Source organism: Oryza glaberrima, chromosome 3 (assembly GCF_000147395.1).
Source record: "Oryza glaberrima chromosome 3, OglaRS2, whole genome shotgun sequence".
Classification (NCBI taxonomy): Eukaryota; Viridiplantae; Streptophyta; class Magnoliopsida; order Poales; family Poaceae; genus Oryza; species Oryza glaberrima.
The window spans coordinates 18944846-18959836 of record NC_068328.1 but is presented as its reverse complement, the minus strand read 5'-3'; the positions used below and the strand labels follow the sequence as shown (position 1 = coordinate 18959836).

The window sequence follows — 14991 nt, the reverse complement described above, 5'->3', positions numbered from 1 at the left end:
TTGCTGGGCATCGAACTCCTTGCAGAGGGCTTGCACTTCTTCGATGGCCATCACAGCCTTGCCCGCCCGGTTTGTTCTGAACTTTCTCCAAGTCTTGGGGGCTTGACCATGTCTTGGCGGCTGTCCTTGGATCGCCGGCTGAGACTGGCGGATAGAGAGGGGAGGTGGTTCGGCAACTTGCACTTGTGCTTGAGCTTGAGCAGCGGCGACGGAGGTTTTGTCGTACTCAGCTTGTATAGCTTGCTGTCGCTTGGAATCCTCCTCACCTCTTGCGAACCCGTCAATGATGCGAAGTAGGTGCTCAAGCGTCTGTGGTTCCTTGTTGGCGATTTTTCTTGTGAGTTCGCCCTCGAGCAAACCGGCCAAAGCGGCATTTATAACCGACGCCTCGGTTATGTCTTGAACTTGGCACCGGGCTTGCAAGAAGCGACGCATGTACTCCCTTATCGACTCCCCCGGCCTTTGGCGAATGCCGAGTAGGTGTTGCTGCGTCTTTGGCTCCTCGTAGGTGCCTCGAAAGTTAAGGACAAAAACATCGCGCAATTGCTCCCATGAGTAAATTCTATTGGCTGGTAAATTGAAATACCAAGAACGGGCAATGCCGTCTAGAGCGAGATGTATTACCTTCGCCTTGGTATTTTCATCACCATGAGCCGCTTCGATCACTGACTCGTAGATGGAGAGGAACTCCTTCGGGTCAGTTTCACCCGAATAGCGCGGGACAGGTGGGAACTTGAACTGGGGTGGGATTGGACGAGTCTTGATTCCCCCACTCAGCGGTAGCCCCTTTTCACCTCCCGCCCTGTTTACCGCACCTTGCTGCGGGTACGGTGTGGCGAAGGGCGAAATCGCAGCTTGTGCGTGAGGTTGGGCCATGGCGTTCGGCTGCCCGGCTCCAACTAGTGGTACTTGCTGAGCCGCCATGGACGGGTCAAAAATTGGCTGTGACCACGTCATGGCAGCTTGAATTGGTGCTTGGTTTGTTCCGAAGCCTGGAGTCGGAGCTTCCTGCCGAACGGTTGGCGCCTGAGCAGCGTTGACGAAGTCGAACTGCGGTCCTTGATTCCACGGCGAAACTCCCAGGCCCGGCTGAATTGGTGGCAACCAATTAAGCGTACCTTGACTTGTATTCCCCTCCGGGCAGGCCGATGGGGTTGTACTTGAAATGCAGTGGGGTTGGTTGAGTTGCTGAAGGAAAGCTTGGAGTTGCGCCTGCAGAGCCGAAGCCCCTTCCGCCACTGATTGTGGTGCTTGGCCAGGTGGTTGATGCTGCCCGGTGAAGTACACCGGCGCCTGTGCGGCTTATGGCGGAAAGGGCTGGGTCGTCACTTGTGGATGGACTTGAGGTGGGACATAGCCCGCCGAATACTGAAGGATTGGAGCCGACGTGGCCTTGGCCCGCCTTGCTGCCTCGTATGCTTGTTGTTGTTCTTGCATTTGGCGAAGCATGTCTTGGAGCCGTGTCATGTTCTGCCGCATGGCTTCCATGTCGGCTTCGGCTTGTGCTTCGGGGTCAAGGCTGATTTGGGCCTATACAACGGCGAGCGCAGTTGGGGCCACTGCCGGCTGCAATGGAGCGGCTTGGGGCACCACCGGTTGGCTTGTCGAAAGGACCTCCGCCCTGGTCTGGAGTGCCCTTGCCGCCGCAGCCGCCTTCGCCACGTCGGCCGCGTTCGGCACTTGCACAGAGGTTGCAGGGGCCGATGGCGGTTGTGATGGCGCTTGCGCTCCTCCATCTTCGGCCACGGGCGCCGAAGGCTCTGCTCCTTCCTCGGCGGCCATGTCCGGTCCGGCGTTGCTCTCCTTCCGCCTGGCAACCTTCTCCTTCACGACCCTCTTCGGTGGCATTCGCTCTCAGTGGTTTCGCTCGGAGGTCCCCACGGTCGGCGCCAGCTGTTGTCGAAACGACAACTGCATACGTCGAAAGACGTGGTTACTCAACAGTGGTTGGAAAAACGAAGTGTATTAAGTTTTGAATTTCACTTGGGGGATCCCCCTGTTACATGGCCCTAGGGGACTATTTATAGCCCCATTACAGGTTCTTACTACTAGGGTTTAGGTTGTAAGGGGAATTTACATGATTACCCTTACGAAAGGGACATTTACAGGGGTACATAATGTTATAGGGGCTCATGGGCCCCTAATGGGCCGTCTGGCGATCGCCGGCCCTATAGTCCTTAGGCTTGATGGGCCGGAAAGGCTTCCTCGGCCCTCGCGGGGGCGAACTTGCCATGGCGAAGTCGTCTTCCTTTGGCAGGTAGTCTTCGCCTTGCACCCTTCGCCCGAGACGCCTCTGGCCTAGCAAGGCACTCGTACGACTCTTCGCCTTCCGCCGTTCTTGCTCCATAGCCTTCGCCACGGGTTTCGGCAGATTAGGTCGAAGGGCCTCATGCCATCCGCCAACATCTATATTGTCGGTAAAGTTTTCTGCGAAGAAACGACTCGCGGCCTGACGCTCCGGAAGAAAGCTTCTAGATTTTCTTTGAAGTTTTCCGGCAAGTTGAAACCAGTCATGCACTACCTTGTTTTCACAAAAAAGTGAAAACAACCAAGGTTAGCCTGCAAAGGAAATGATTATATGGAGGTAAATATAAAGTATTAGTTCAGGTAATCTCTATTATGAATATTCCCCGGCAACAGCGCTAGAAATGCTTGTTGGTATTTCTTAACGACATTACTAGAAATATAATTCCCAGCAATGGCGTAGAAATACTTCTGGTATATTATGGTTACAGAGTTCATCTGCAAGCGCACGGATATACCATTGTAGCATTTCACCCGAGAGTATTCCAAGGGTATCGTATTTATTTTATCCCGTGATAAGATCATGTAGAGAGAACTTGACTAATAATTTATATATTACTTGTGATAATCATATTCTAAGCAAGGGTTAAAATAATCCAAGGGTAGAGTGACACACAAGCATTAGCTACTCATTCTCTTAATATATTATCTAAGCCAAGTGGGAAGAAAAGAGAAAGAAAACCTATTCCTATACTTCTAATATACATAGTATTACATAGTATACATACATTCTAGTTAACCGATATACTAGCTAATACCCTCTATCCGATGCCCTCCTGGTACTTCGAGAAGCCACCCCTGACTGCCGAGTTCCTTACGACAGCCCGTCATGACCATACAACCGGGGCTAAATACGGAGGAATACCCTCCGCAGGGAATTAACTTAGGATTATATACCGGCGCGGAGGAATACCCGTACTGAACTGTCACCATCAGCAGCCCACCTCTCATCCGCAGTTTATAACCCCAAATAATGATATCCCGTAATCTAGACACCACACCTAAACTATCAGATACTACTCTAATATCATCGTCATGACATAGAGTAATTGCATAAGCAAACATTGTACCGGCACCAAAGCATCTCCCAGATATGCTAACCGTATATTCAGTATAGCATGAACATAATGTAAAGTAGGTACTCATATACTCAGAAAGTATTTTAATACCATAAATGTATATAGAAGAGTATTCTAATAAAAGTACAAAGCTTACAAAAGAGAAAAGGAAAGCTACTAGAGCCATATCCAAACACTTCCAAAGGCTTCCGGACTCCTGATTTCTACTCTATTCCTATTCCATCAGCTAGATACTACTAAACTAAACTTGAGAGAAATGAGAGAGCTCATGCTTAAGGTGTGTATTGAAGTGAAGAGAGTGAACTCCTTAAATAGGCAGGTAGTAACGGTTATGGTGGTTGGAAAGGTCGGTAATACCCTCCAACCGCCATAGGGCGTGAATCTCCACCGTTCCCTCAAAACCTTGCATCCATCGGCGCGAGCATTGGTTCGGCCGAACCCTGGGCTGGCCCAACCAGCCCACAAGTTGGCTGGTGTCCTCCTCTGGTGTTCCTCTCCGTAGACTTGTGAATTTTGGCTCAGTGTGTCGTGTTAATTCTGAGTTCTTGGCCCATTCATACATAAGTCTGGTTCTCGACATCGTCCGATTGATTTATCGTCTGAGTTGATGTCAATTCTCCTCCACTTTACTGTCATTCTCTACAAAAGGTTAGTATACCTAATAGTAGTGGAATATTATATTCTAGTAGATATATGCATTGCAAGCATCACTAGTTTTCCTCTGTTTTGGTAATATTGACGGTCGAAACTGATCGATAACGACCGTCAATAGGTGGGTGCACGACCTGGAGGTGGGATGGGGCTTGGTGGAGAGCCTAAGTCAGTGATAGGTGGGATCATGTCGAGCTGGGCCCATGGGATAGATAAAGGAAGGTTAGAAACATGGGTTAATTTGATTCATGCCACTGCAAATTTATAACTATGCCACTAAAATTTTACAAAATTAAAACCGTACCACTGCCGTCACTTTTTCTATCCATCCTCTTCATTTTTCGTCTTCTTCCGTCCTTCTTCCACCTTCTTCACGCGCCACGAGTCCTGGACGCCACCGCTGCGGTTGGCGAGGCAGCAGAGTAGCAGACCGCGGCGTGGATGGGGCCACGCGAGGACAGGTCAATGAGGAGCGTGCCCGCCTCGGTGACGTCGGAGAAGACGACGCAGGTGGGGCCGAGGTCCGCGACCAACTCGTCGGGGCCATTGCGGCCGCCCAAGCCGCTCCGGGAGCGCGTGATAGCGAGTCAGCGACTACAGGGTGGCCCCGGTGGAGCAACTCGCGGACGACAAAACACCCAATGTAGCCCGTGGCACCCATGACGAGCATGGTGGTCTCCGACGACGCTCGTGTCCGGAAGGGTTGCGCCGCCGCTACCGAAGCAGCAGGCAGTGGCTCTATTGATGACACAAGGAGAAGATCACCACGACGGGCACCCTTAGGGGCAGCAGCACTGAAGAATGAGGATGCGAGGTGGGCGGAGAGCAAACAGGGACGTGGTGGAGGATGAGGATGCTGCTCCTGCCGGCTGCCTCTTTTTCTGCTGCCGCCTGCTGCTTGCTGCTGTTGCTGCCGCCGCCGCCGCGGCTGCCGCTTTTTGCTGCTGCTTGCCGCTTGCCGCCACCGCTGCTGCCGCCGCTGCCGCTGCCGGAGCTCCTGCACTTACCGCACCAGCGCGCGCGCCGCCGCGCTCCCGACGCAGCCGCTGCGACGCGCGCCAGTAGGCACAGACCCGGAGCTGCATGGCCGCATCGAGCGCGAGGGAGACGACCAGCGACAGGAACGACGGTACCCACCACCTCCTGCAACAGGTAGAACGCGGCGTGGCACGCCGCGTCCATGAGCGCCTCGAGCGTGCACGCGCGGCGGCCGAGGCAGGACTCCTCCCGCTGCCACAACTTCAACAGCAGCAGGTGCCCGCGCTCTCGGTGATCTCGCCAAGCGGATGGCTCCCAGAAGTCTCCGCCTCCGCCACCGCCTTTTCAAGAAACGCAGTGACCTCCGAGGTGGCCGGCGCGGGCGCCAGGCTGCTCATCTGGTGTGGGCTTTGGGAAAAAGATGGGAGAAGGACGGAAGAAGATGGAAAGGAAGAGGATGGATGGAAAACGTGACGGCATTGTCACGGTGACGGCATTGTCACGGTTCTAATTTTGTAAAATTCCAGTGGCACGGTTAGGAATAGACGAATTGTAATGACATTTTTCTGAATAGGCAAATTTGCAGTGGCATATATCAAATTAACCCTAGAAACAGAGGTACACATTGAAAATAGTGGATTTTCAAGAATTTTCTCTCTCTCCTTATTGGGTAACTAGTTTGACCTAGCTACAAGAGTGTCAAAAATGTGTGTTCTGGTGCGGAGATAGAGTGAGTTACCTAGTTTCCATTTTTCAAAGTTTCACTCAAAAAATCGAAATATTTTAATTCTGGCAAAAAGGTGAAAAGGGGTATGCTGAGAACTACAATGAATTTTAATAAGGTCAGAACTGACTGTAAAAATTCTAGAAAAAATTTGTTAACTCATGATAAACAATCTAGTATTTGAATAAATTATGAAAGTTATACCCTAATGTTCAACTTAATGCACACATAGATGATGCTTTGTTTTGCCAATTAGGGGTATAATTTGCTCCAAAATTTAATTGAATGTAGAAGCTAATGCAAAAATAATAAATATGCAACATATAACAGAAATAAGTAATCCTAAATACCTCGTCCTAAAAGATAGGGCTATGACACTCCGTTTCTCTTTTTTGTTGGCTGTTCGCTGCCAGCGAACGTTCGTGCATTAGACCGATCCATCAAAGCCGATCTACTACTGCGCACGTATATCAATAAAAATTTCTTACCAATGCTGTTTGTCTAGCTTGCATCGGCTAATTAATTTTTGAGAAATATTTTGCTTACTGCACAGGAGATCGGCTGACCAAGGCTACTGATCTCTTGATTTTTGGGATTTTGCTAAGTACACGAGTCAAATATGTCAAGGTTTTGGCTATGAGTTATATGGCTAGAATTAATCGAGGAATATCCTCGTCAACTTAGGTCGTAGTTTCACCAAAGGTAATCTCCGATTCGCCTAACCCATCCCTTGCTATTCAAAAAGTTAATGATCGTTGTGTAGATGTATCTGCTACTCCTAGTTTTGCTTCTATATAATATGTTTATAATGCTATAGAGGGGTCAACAAGTGTTTATACAGCCAATTACACATGAATCGGCTATATGCAGAACCTAACTGACGGTATGACCGGTCATGACACCGGTCTAACCGCACCCTATGCCAGTCAGACCGTGCCCACCATGGCCGGTCAGACCGTGTACTATGCCGGTCAGACCGTGCCCACCATAGCTGGTCAGACCGTGCCCTATCTTGGCTAGATCGGGCCTCCTGTGGCCGATGTGACCGCCCACTAACCACCGGTCAGATCGGGCCATGGGCCGGTCAGATCGGGTGCTTAGCCGGTCAGACTAGGCTATCTATAGCCGGTCAATAGCTGGTCAGACCGGTTCCCTGGAAATTTCTCCAGGTTTTCATACCACGACTAGCAGTGCTGATTTTAATTATTATTCATCACCTGTTAATACTGTAGGTCATGCTATTACACATATCCCTAATGCTTATAATGATCCTAATAGAGGATATCCTCATGACACTGGATATGGCCAATATAATAATATTGTGCCACAACAACCATTTTTCAGGCCACCAAATCCACCAAGGCCTGAAACTATGGAGGATCGGACTAGGACTATTATTAGGGAAAATTTCGGTATCAAGGTAAGGAATCGTGCTAGGGTTTACCAAAAGCCGTATCCTGATTATTATGATAATGTCCCATATCCTTGTGGCTATATAGTTCCCGAATTTACTAAGTTTCATGATGAGGATAGTAGGACTATATGGGAGCATATAGGTCAATTCTTGGCGCAATGTGGTGAGGCTAGCAATTCGGATGCATTTAAATTGCACTTGTTTTCTTTTTCTTTGTCCGGTACTACTTTTACATGGTTTACTTCTTTGTCGGCAAATTCTATTCATACTTGAGCTCAATTAGAACAAAAATTTCCACGATTATTTTTATACTAGTGAAACTGAGTTTAGGTTGTCTGATTTAACATCGATTAGGCAAAAGTACAATGAATCTGTCACTGATTATATTGAGAGGTTTAGAGATGCTAAAAGTCGATGTTTTAGTTTGAATACAACTGAAAAGGATTTGGCCGACATTGCATATAATGTATTGCTTGATTCTATTAAAGAGAAATTGAATGGCTAGATATTTCTTGATGTTGATCATGTGTTGCATGAAGCTCTGGCTCAGGAAAGCCGAGTGGATGGCAATAGCTTAAATGCTAGTTTAGATGATAACGCAATAACATGTATAGCCAAACCAAATGACGGTTCGGATTGTGCTAATAATTCATGCAACAATGCAATAACTAATATAGCTGAACTAAGTGTTGGTCCGGATTGTGTTGCTAGCTTAGACAATAGCACCATTGAAAATATAGCCGAACTATATGACGGTTCGGATTGTGTCACAAGCAAAAGTAAATTAGTATTGTTACCTAAGACCGAATTATAGATCGGCCATGTGGGTGTTGGAATAGATAGTGACAATGTCTTGCAGGGTAGTAGTGGAATAGAATCCAAAGTAGCTATGCATACATATCAAAGGCCATATCCTGAACACGTAGATTATGTCCCATACCCGCAAGGATTTGAGGTGCTCAACTTCACGAAATTCACAGGTGAAGATACTAGAACAACAATTGAGCATATCGGCCAATTTATTGAACAAATGTGGTAAGGCCAGTAGTGATGATTTACTTAAGTTAAAATTGTTTCCTCTTTCTTTGTCAAACTTTGCATCTACATGGTTTAGTTTACTTCCTCCTAGTTCAATTTCTACATGGTCACAAATGGAGCATGAGTTTCATGATTATTTTAAAGATGCAAGCTTGATGGAGCAAAGACCAATTGATAATTCATCGATCACTTGTGAAACTATTTCGGTTACACCTATGCCTAAGACTGGAATGGCTAGTAATCCTCTTCCTATTAGTCCTATTGACTTTGACAACAAGAAAGTGTTGATTCGGCCTAGTCAAGCCGAATCCACGAAAGGGAAAAATGTTATTATTAGAGATTCTCGGCCCAAGACAATTAGGATTAATAATGCTAAGGCCGAAGATTATAAAGTTACAAAAGATGAGTCATCTAGTTCCAACAAGACTAAAAAGCCGAAGCTCACTGTTGAGATGCTTATGGCTAAATACAAGAAGGGATTGGCCGATCAATTTGATAATCGGCCTAGTGATTCGAAAAGACCAAGATTGTCTCCTAGGAAGAGATTTGGTCAAACGGCAAAGCAATCGGAGCCATCAACAATACCAACTCCATACAAACCTCCGGTTGTAACGCCATGGTATCCATATCCAATGTCGCTATACGGTTATCCTTTTATGTATTATATGCCGTGGATGCCTCAATCACCTATGTCGTTTCATCAAGAATGGAAGGAATCACCTAGGACAGTTCCAAGTCATTCATTTAACTCAAGACAAGACCGTTTCTCACACAAGAATTGGTCCGGTGGATCAAAGGTTAAAAAAGTAAAGAAGGTGTGGGTGAGAAAAGAAGCCAAAGCTCTGGAGGTCGTTACTACCAAGGAGGAGTCTCAAGATGTTCAAGTACCTACTGGAGATGCAACGAAATTATACAAGTGGAGAAGACTAAAGCCGATGCCATTACTGTTAACATCGGCGGTCTGATTGAGACAGCTGGCCGGTCTGACCACCAGACTACGGTCGGTCTGACCGACTCTCCTGGCCGTTTTACCGACGGCTTGTAGCCGGTCCGATCGGGCCTAGAGGCCGATCTGATCAGGGGGGGGGGGGGGTGCATCAGGAACGAGTCGGCGATCTGAGAACAGCATAGGAGCTTCCACTTCAATTGAAAATACCTAGAATTATCATTTTGCTCTTGGAACACAACCACAGCCGAAGTCGATACCTTCTGGCTTATCTCGCTCTCAAAAGAGGAGGCTACAACGTCTTCGAGCCATAGGTCTAAAAGAAAAGGAGGCCAAAGATGTGGAGAACAAAACATGTAATAATTTAGAGCCTCGAACATCACCTAGGCAAGTGCAGAGACCCAAAGAGGTAAAAGTTAAGAGATCGGTGATTTCCCAAAGTAGTGATAAATCCAATTTGATGAGAGAAGAATCATCGGTCATTAGAGATAAGTCTCCTTCACATGATGCTATGGGTGTTAGTGCAGTATTCATCTTGCCTTCGAAATCGCGCAATCAAGAAAGCCGATTTTGCTTGGGGGGCAAGACGTCAATATGCTTATGAAGAAATAAAGAGAGAAGAACGGCGATGGATACAACATCACATCTTTGAGCTGCCGTTTGTTGGACGCTAAGGCAAGGTATGGATTTATTGTGTTCATCATTATATTATATGCCTATGCCATGTTAAAATATTGCTTGCTATCTAGCACATGTGTTTGCTCATCAAATTGATATTATACATATATGTTGCAAATGCTAGTTCCGAGTGGTAGAATTGGCAAATTGGCATATAATTTATTTGAAGTATGATTTGGCTCATGAGTATTTGATATTTACTAAAAGCCAAATCATGCGTGTTTCTATGGATCACCATATAAGATATAGACTTCATAATTACTGCACCATGAAAGTTTTGCTTTTTAGTAATTCGGCTTATGTCAACGGCCAATGTGATGATTTGTTCTAATATTGCCTAGAGTTGTTATGTTTTGGAACATTGGCCTTGTTTTAATATTTTGCATACATGCTCAAGCCGATTATTTATATTTGTAGTTTATTGTAATTCATGTGTACGAGACATATGACTTTGGTGATTCATTATTAATCACACTTCAAGTGGCTAAGTATTTTTATGCCTTAATGATTATTGTTTCAATAGCCACTTGAAACTAGTATTCATCTAGACATATTAGTTGGGTGTTATAATTTTTCATATGTCTAGAAAAGGAATTTTGGTTCAATAATTTGATACACCAAGCATCTGGCTATAATGTGAAAAAAATTTATATACTAAAAGCCGATGCTTGATTTCAAAAGTATGGAAGAAATTGGCAAAGTCATAGACCAGAGGCGGTCTGACCAGCTCTGCATGGCCGGTCTGATCGGGCAGATGGGGCGGTCTAACCGGCATTGCGTAACTGGTCTGGCCGGTCCCAGACAGGAAGCTGGGGGCACATTACAATTGATTCAAAGGCCGAATTAATCGTAAATTCGGACATTTGTGCCCACTAGTAATCGTGCACGTGCAATGCACGTCATGTTAAACTTATTGATTCAATTTTATTAATAGTTAAAAACAACAAATTCATTCTAAACCACTAATGCTAACATGAAAAATAAGTGACAAATGAGGGACTTCTTCGGTGAAGAATAAGGAAAAAACCCTCCTTGGTCCCTTTTGTTTCCGCTACCGTCTAAAAAAAAGTTTCAGTACTCACTTCATTGAAAGAAACTTTTGCAAGTGCCACCACCAGTTAAATCATAGCAACTAATTTTATCATAAATAAGCAACTATATCCCCTCACCATAACAATTTGCAACCAGCGGATAAAAACAATAATTCAGGTAAGGGTTAAGCTAATCAACATGTTTCACTACTGCTGATCCTCAAGCTACTGCTGATCATGGGAGAACAACTGGCGGAGCATGTATATCCATCCAAACAATGTTGCAGAATTTTCCTTCTAAAGGAATATATCTGCATAGAGAAATTTAGCAAGAAAATTTGCTTGCTTAAACCAAAACGTGTCCTCAAGTAAAATTGATAGAAACCTAGCTTAAAGGAAACAGCCAGTGCATTTAACCGTAATACAGAAGTAACCTCATCTGACTATTCATTACTTTTGGTATTTCAATACCAAGAAATCAAATTTGATGATTGAAGACCAGTCTCTCTCAATGTAGCAGTTACCTTGAAAACCAAAGGAGACAATAGATTATACAACATTCACGGCATGTCTTTCCTTTAGTGAACAACATTCAAGGCTTCAAGCTTGAATAATAGTGGGAATAAATTTTAGGGAGTATACAAATATTTAAACCAAACAAAATAATTTATATTAAAGGAGAAATCAAAATCTTTGCTGCTTCTCACCTTATCCACCGAGCAGTGGTTGTCAGGTATAAACTTTGATGTCATGAATTTTTCCTTAGTAGTTCCAGAGGGAACATGAACTTGGTTGATGCCAATGCTTGTGATGAGTTCATTCACCCATGCGACCAGTAATAACTCCACAAGGTATTCTCGATGCATTATGAAATTACGTTTCGCTGGAGCTACTTTAGCTGTAAATTAGATAAATATAGTTTGGATACAAACACTCATAAAATTGTAATTTTGTGAGAGTAAACAGTTCAGAGCAACTTCAGTGAAGTCTGTCTAATTTACAAGCAAACTGAGCAAGACATTAACTACTGAGTTCCACTAAGATATGCCACTGAAACACCCAAATCGCTCAACATTGCAGAAATTCCTAGTTAACTAAAGTGCCAAGACCTAAAAGAAATTTGAATCCAAAGTAAAGGAAAGATGCATGTGATTCAATAGATCGGGAGAACCTGAGACTGAGATGTATCATGGATGGATCCCCAAATAAAGCACAGTAAGGAGGAGGGGAGGAGGACACAACTGCTCCTACCATTGGTGAGGGTCGCCGCTGGAGGTAGAGATTGAAGAGTGGCGTGCTCCCTCCGTCACGCTCACAAGTCTGGCTGGTGACTATAGTGGATCAGTGCACGACGACAATGACCGACGGCGGGGCGCGGCTCAATGAACAGAATTAAACAAATAAAATTTCTGTTGAAAATATGTCAAGTGAATTTAACATTGGCCAAACAAATTTTTCCTCGTTGCACCTGTTGACAGCTGCTGACCTGATGTTCCAAGTGGAATTTGGATAAAATTCAAAGCAATTTGGTAAGCATATAATTAAGTTAAACAATCATATATAACTAAACATTAATATACAGCTAAACAATCGTAATGGCCGTATATGTAGAAAAAATGAGGTCTTGAGGTTCAGAAATTATCTCCAATCCTAGACAGCTACTATTATGTTCCTCTGTAAACTATTCAGCTTGAACTGTACATGTTGTCATATAGTGAAGCATTTGAGATCTCCAAACCTATGACAAATCAGGAGTATGGAATACAGGGAGAAAAAGCATTGAGCTGGAAGAAGCAACCATCAGCAATACAGGTTGAGATCTATTAGAAGTATATGACAAATCGCTATAAAACGGAATACAAAAATTACATTGAGCAGTAAAAAACAATTTGAGAAGCAAACCATCAAAATTTTGCGAGATCGAGATGATATCAAGATATATGAGCAGTACATACATGTGACATCTGTTCTCATCCAATTAGTTAGCTGCAAAACCGATTTGCAAATGAAGCAAAATATGGAGTGTATTGACCTGGCCTTGCAGTAGGTCCGGATGTAGAGCTTACTGCATTGACCATGGAAGTGGGCTGAGGGGAGGAGCCGATTGACCTGAATAACCCACACAATAGATGAATTGATTAATTGAGCAGTCAATTGATCGATATCCTCGCTAACAAGAAAATAGATGTAGGTGGGCATTGGGCACGCCGATGGGTAAACACATGCTACTTCTGTCCAACGACCACCGTAAACCTAAATGGTTTGCATTATGTGCGCAAATAGGATAAATCAAACAAAGACACTATAGGAGGCCGGTGCATGAACCGAACAGAAACCCCCTCAAAATCATGAGCGTAAACCCCACATTCCCCTCCATAGACCCGCAAATCAACTATCACAACTCTAATTTCGATCGGTTATCCTGAGCCCACCGAACGGCAATTGAGAATAACCGAAAACAATTTACCAGGGTAAGACCTAGCTGATTGGGTAGCTCCAGCCCTCTGGACCTATTGAAGATAACCTGCATCAAATCAAACACATGTACTGCAAATTATTATGTGAAACTGCACATACTTGATTCAGTAAAATGTATAACTGCTGTGAATTATTAGTTAGATTAACCAGAGACATTCAAGTACATTTCCTCGAGATAATTCAACCACTGGAGATAGTTCACATGGTCACATGTTGTTGACATCAATAGGGGAATTAAAGTGGAATCAAAGACATAATGTATTTGAGCCACATTCGAAGTCATTGAAAAATTCACAAAATATAATCTGTGGCTGTTTTGCGCACTTTTTCAGACATTTTCAGTAAGACACAAAATGTATGTCATTGAAAAATTCACAAAATATAACCTGTGGCAGTTTGGCAGACATTTTCAGTATGTCACAAAATGTAAGTCATTGAAAAATTTGCAGACATTTTCAGTTTTTCAGTATGCAAGTAACCTGTGGCAGCGATGGTGTTTGACGGCGGCGCCTGATGGGGACGACGTCGGCTCCGTCCGCGGCCGATGGTGAAGACCACGGCTGCTAGCGGTGGAGTGCGCGGCGGCGGTGGCGTTGGCGGTGGAAGGGGGCGGTGGTGGCGGCGGCGGCGGCTGGCGAAGAAGCCGGCTCTGGTGAGGCTGCGGTGGCGCGGCGCTACTACATGCGGGTAGGAGCGAGGAGGCGAGGAGGATGAGAGGAGGAGCGATGGGATGACAGCGACGAAGAAGTCGGCTCTGGCGTGTCCAGCGGCGGAAGGGGATGGCGGCGGAAGGGGTCAACGGAGGCGGCAGCGGCGGCTGGCGAAGAAGACGGCTCCGGTGAGGCTGCGACGGCACGGCGCTATGCGAGGAGCGAGGAGGCGAGGAGGAGGAGGAGGAGGAGAGGATGACATAGACGCTAGTGGAGAGGCATAGTCCTCGCACCGTCCCACGCGAGTTGAGATCCAGTGCAGTCCGTCGCACGAGTGGAGAGGCTGTGTATTCACGTGGTGACGTGGTGAAATCGTATGGTGAAGATTTACATGATTTGAGGATGGATGGTACGGATTGATCCAGATGATTTGGCCGGTAGCATTGGAGGGGTGCAACTCCTCCTTTTTATATTAGTATACATATAGATATAGATGAGTCAGAAGTAGACTGGAAAATCCCTTTGATGGAATATTTGAAAGATTCTAGTCTTAGGGTTGATCGGGAAATTCGGTGGTAAGCATTCAAATACACTTTGCTTGATAGAGAGTTATATCGCCGAAATATAGATGGAGTGATTTTTCTAAGGTTGCCATGGGAGAAGTACGTGAAGGGATTTGCGGAACTCATCAATTGGCCCATAAGATGAATTGGTTGCTTAGGAGAGCGGGGTTCTATTGTCCGAAAATAATCGATGATTGTTTCAAATACTATAGGGGATGCGCAGCTTATGAACGGTTTGGCAATGTTCAATTGGCACCCGTCGCCATATTGAATTCTATCATCAAAACCATGGCTGTTTCGAGACTGGGCTTTGAATTTCATTTGTCAAATTTATCCTTCGTCATCAAAAGGCCATTGGTTCGTGCAAGATGCAACAGATTACTTCACTAAGTGGGCCGAAGCCGTGCCGTTCAAGAATATTTGATGAACCCTGAGTTCCACTCGACACTCAAGGCTG

The 14991-nt window shown here is 45.3% G+C and overlaps 1 protein-coding gene across 8 annotated transcripts in view; it reads right to left on the bottom strand.

The window, feature by feature from the left end:
* The window catches only part of LOC127767426 (formin-like protein 13), a 43650-nt gene extending 29395 nt beyond the window's left edge, over positions 1 to 14255 (bottom strand). The window contains exons 1-4 of one of the 8 annotated variants that reach the window (XR_008016400.1): positions 13801 to 14255; positions 13311 to 13367; positions 12799 to 12952; positions 12095 to 12329 (exon numbers count right to left, since the gene is read on the bottom strand). The gene's annotated coding sequence lies outside the window, so the exon portion shown is untranslated. Of the gene's footprint in view, positions 1 to 12094; positions 12953 to 13310; positions 13368 to 13800 lie in introns of all 8 variants that reach the window. The other 7 variants (XR_008016401.1, XR_008016399.1, XR_008016398.1 and 4 more) reach the window with 7 other exon arrangements.
* Between the last annotated feature and the right edge of the window lie 736 nt (positions 14256 to 14991).